We start from the raw sequence: 5,250 nt of genomic DNA, 5'->3' as shown, positions 1-5,250 counted from the left end.
GTCGCCTATTTTTGTATTGCGTCCAGTTTGGACGAATTTGTTCTTTCAGAAACCATCCCGTTCTACAGAAATCACAATGACCATTGAAAGACATGCGAGTTGTTAATTAATGGTGCAGTTTATCTCGCTTATCGTAAAGATTCATTGGCGGAAGTCGGGCGACGTCACTTCCGCTTGACAACCAACGACGACGCTAGCGCCGCGGTTAATTGTACCCCACGAAAGATGGAGGGAAATGTTCTAAAATGTCTGAGCATTTCGAAGATATATCAGTGAATATAGAGAGATACAAATACAGAATACTAGTACCGACTGCAAAGCCGCAATGAGCCGGCGAAGCCAAAGCCTCTTGCCACTATTTTACCCATCACTATGGCATCAGTAGGTTAGGTAGTTGGTAGTAGGTAGGTGTAGTAGGTACCGTACCTGGTAAGACTTGGTAAAAGAGAAGAGCAGACAGTCCTCCCCAATACCTGCATACAATAAATGTCACAAGAAGCTTAAGGAAGTAACTATACGATGTGCTAGCTTAAGGCTTATTTTTAACTGGGCTTAACATACGTTTTCACAGTAAGTGTGTAGTCTTCTAACTTCAGTTCAGTCGCTGTCAGGGCTGGTTCTCTGACTCTCCGGGCACGGCGGCTTCGTCCACCAGAAGAAGTTCGCTTGCAGTGATTAATTCGGTGAATTCCGTCTCAACTTCGGATATTTCCGGCCGTGAAACACTATACGTATTTCTAAACTAAACATGTAAACCGCTTATACCGTATTTCTGGCCGTGAAAAACTATCCCATACGGCCGCGAGATTTCTAAAAAATAATTCTTCGTCAATGTTCGAATATTTGACGCCGTTTTCACCCTCCGAAACGCGTAATAATATTTTTTCAAATGCTCGAATCTCATTGGTTCTGGTGTTTGATGACGATTTTCGTTGAAGATAACGAGGTTGGTCTTAACGTATTTTAATTACTAATGAGAGGTTTCATTAGATTGTGAATCAACGAACGACGGGTGAAACAAACTCCTATTGAACTTTTTCGCAATTGTTTTATGCAAACTTCCGCATCCGGTCGATGGCACCCACCGGCCACCATTGAGCGCTTTCATTTTAGAAATATTTTTGCAAATGCTCGACTCTCATTGGGTCCGGTGTTTGGTGACGCGTTTTGTTGAAGATAACCAGGCCCGTGCAGGCCGATGTTGGTCTTAACTTATTAAATTAATACATCGGAGGTGCATAAGATTGTGAATCAAGGCCGCGAGATTTCTAAAAAATAATTCTTCGTCAATGTTAGAATATTTGACGCCGTTTTCACCGTCCGAAACGCGTAATAATATTTTTTCAAATGCTCGAATCTCATTGGTTCTGGTGTTTGATGACGATTTTCGTTGAAGATAACGAGGTTGGTCTTAACGTATTTTAATTACTAATTAGAGGTTTCATGAGATTGTGAATCAAAGAACGACGGGTGAAACACACTCCTATTGAACTTTTTCGCAATTGTTTTATGCAAACTTCCGCATCCGGTCGATGACTGTCTCCAGCACTCCATCCAGTGCGTGATTTCATTTTAGAAATATTTTTTCAAATGCTCGAATCTCATACCGTATTTCTGGCCATGAAAAACTATCCCATACGGCCGCGAGATTTCTAAAAAATAATTCTTCGTCAATGTTAGAATATTTGATGCCGTTTTTACCGTCCGAAACGCGTAATAATATTTTTTCAAATGCTCGAATCTCATTGGTTCTGGTGTTTGCTGACGATTTTCGTTGAAGATAACGAGGTTGGTCTTAACGTATTTTAATTACTAATTAGAGGTTTCATGAGATTGTGAATCAAAGAACGACGGGTGAAACAAACTCCTATTGAACTTTTTCGCAATTGTTTTATGCAAACTTCCGCATCCGGTCGATGGCTATCTCCAGCACTCCATCCAGTGAGTGATTTCATTTTAGAAATATTTTTTCAAATGCTCAAATCTCATACCGTATTTCTGGCCGTGAAACACTATCCCATACGGCCGCGAGATTTCTAAAAAATAATTCTTCGTCAATGTTAGAATATTTGACGCCATTTTCACCGTCCGAAACGCGTAATAGTATTTTTTCAAATGCTCGAATCTCATTGGTTCTGGTGTTTGATGACGATTTTCGTTGAAGATAACGAGGTTGGTCTTAACGTATTTTAATTACTAATTAGAGATTTCATGAGATTGTGAATCAAAGAACGACGGGTGAAACACACTCCTATTGAACTTTTTCGCCATTGTTTTATGCAAACTTCCGCATCCGGTCGATGGCTGTCTCCAGCACTCCATCCAGTGAGTGATTTCATTTTAGAAATATTTTTTCAAATGCTCGAATCTCATTGGGTCCGGTGTTTGGTGACGCGTTTTGTTGAAGATAACCAGGCCCGTGCGGGCCGATGTTGGTCTTAAATTATTTTATTAATACATCGGAGGTGCATAAGATTGTGAATCAAACGACGACGGGTGAAAGAAACTCCTAATGAACGTTTTAAATTTGTTATGCATACTTCCGCCTCCGCAAGATGGCTGCGTCCACTGCGCTTCGGATTCTCGAGCCAAGGCATAATCAGGTTTTCAACATAATACGTACTCGTTTATTGACAACACCGGCTTCGCCGGCTATAAGGTCTGTGGCTTGCGAGAATGCCCTAATGATCAAATAATCAGCCATTTTGAGTCCACTGGTGGGCGAAAGCCTCTGCATGTTGACACCATGTTGTTCTGTTTCTTGCTTTGTTGTTCAAATTGACTCTTCCCCAATATTTGTCCACAAGTTGGGATACTGTTCTATGAACTGAAGGATTTAGTGAGTATTGATGCCACTTTTTGTTGCAAAACTGCACCAATCATTATACATCATTCAACATACCTATACCGAGTTTGACTTGGATCCTTTCAGCCATTCCCAAGTTATCGCGGTAACAAAAACCTATCACGGACGGACAGACAACGCAAAAACATAACTGTATGAAGACGTCTATGTGGGAGAGAGTTGTGTATTTGTGGTGTGGTTTGGTATAATTACCCTGCGCTCATGAAGCGAAAAGCAGGGTTAGGCATTCGGTGCATCCGTACGTGTGGCGTGCGTGTCTGCATTTTTATGTTTTCAGGTTGTCCGTCCGGCTGTCCGTCCATCCGTCCGTGATAGGTTTTCGTTACCGCGATAACTTGAGAACGGCTAAAGGGATCTTAGTCAAACATGGTACAGGTATGTATAATGAGTTAAAGATGAACTGATTAAATTTTGGGGTCAAGAGTTCAAACGTCAGAGGTCATGTCAGGTAAAAATGTGATACCTTGAGAACAGCTGAATGGATTTAAAACAAAACTTGGTACAAGTATGCATAATGATGTCATAATGTGGGCGAATACACATCAGTTGACATTGTGATGTCAAAGTGTCGTTCGAGTTTAAATTCATTTTCTTGGCAACCGTCGGGTCCAAATGACACAAAATGTTCCCATAGGAGCGCCTCCTATGGTAACATTTTTACCATAGAGCCTGTAGAATTTTTATTCATAATTAGGGTACTTTATTTGCTGAAGAATTGAGAAGGAAAAATGTCAAAAGATGTCGTGATGGCAATCCATAAAAGGATTGTGGTGTCATTCCTTCCTATCTCGTTTGGTTGTTTTGTTTGCAATTTCATTCCAACATTCTTTCCCAATATTTACCTCTGCCACTGAAGGTGGATGGACGTTATGTTTTCACCCTTGTCTGTCCATGAACACAATATCTCAAAGTTGTGGATGGATTTGGATGAAACTTGGTGGAGCTGTTGGGTGTGTGACAAGGACTTATCGATACGATTTTGGTGGAGATCTCAATATGGATTCGGATACGAGAATTATTTAATTTTTCAAGTGATTCTTCACCATTGGAAGACAAGGCTAAAACCAACATATAGCAGGATATCTCAAAAAGTTATTTTCGAGTTATGACTAAACTTGGTGGACGAGTTGGTTTGGTGACAAGAACAAGCAGATTAGATTTTGGTTCAGGTCCGAATCCAGATCCGGCCTATCAGTGGATACAAGACAGAGACTGTTCAGCCTGGCGGAGGTATGCTCTCTTTCGAGTGCCGTTCCAGTTAGATATTGCATCACTACCAGATTGTACTCAATATGCAGGGGTGACGGTTGTACCCAGGTTTAGAATAGGTACATCGTATCCCTGCGTGTTGCAAGAGGCGACTAAAAGGGTTGGCGTCAGGAAGGGCATCCGGCCATGAAACAACAGGCATTTTAAGTCCATTTTCCCCGCAAGAGCGGAGGTTAGCCTTGCGGTCCCCATGACAATGTTCTCCATTTTGCCATATTTTCTGCATCTCCCCTTGTTAACGCCCTTGCCCGCATTTCTTCTTCGACCATCTTTAGCCACGTCTTTCTCGGTCTTCCCCGTCCTCTACTTCCTTCTACATTCATTTCCATCACTCTTTTCAACCAGTCACTTTCATCCTTCCTCAACACATGACCAAACCATCTCAACCTGTTCCTCTTCACAGCATCAATCACAGGCTCTATTCCCATCATCTTTCGCAATTCATCATTTGTCTTCCTCTCTCTCAACGATACTCCACACATCCACCGAACCATTCGCATTTCCACCCTTTCCAGCCTTCGTCGCTGCTCTACGTTCATTCCCCATGTCTCACTCCCATAAATCATAACACTTCTCACACATGCAGCATAAACCTTTCCCTTCAGCTTCAATGACACTCCCCTCCTCGTCAGCACGCCACTCAGTTCCCGAAACTTCTTCCATGCACATCTCACTCGAGCAACCATTGCCGAGTCTGATCCACCTTCTCCATTCAGCATGTCTCCAAGGTAACAAAATCTTTTCACACCTTCCAGCTTCACGCCATCTCCAAGATCCAACTCAACATTTCCTCCATCTGCAGCTCCCTCTGTGCACACCTTACACTTGAATGTAGCCGCCACACTGGTTAATTACCGCCTCAAACCACTATACTCCTGGCTCTGGGGGGTTGCTTGTGTACATCTCTCTTCTACGGCCAAACTTTTGATTTTCCTGTTCTATATGTTGAGACCCTTGGAAAAAATCTGGGTAACACTCCCAGATCAAGTACGTTTTTTCTGCACACCCCAATACGTGTTTATGACTTGAGGCCAATTAGCCGAAATAGCAAAATTCAGTTTTCATGGAATAATTCAAGAGTAGGCAGCTTTAGATTCAAATGTAACATTTATTTA

The sequence above is a fragment of the Myxine glutinosa genome, chromosome 14 (assembly GCF_964187855.1).
Source record: "Myxine glutinosa chromosome 14, kmMyxGlut1.1, whole genome shotgun sequence".
Taxonomy (NCBI): Eukaryota; Metazoa; Chordata; class Myxini; order Myxiniformes; family Myxinidae; genus Myxine; species Myxine glutinosa.
The sequence above is the reverse complement of the archived record's forward strand: the minus strand, read 5'-3'. Positions refer to the sequence as shown.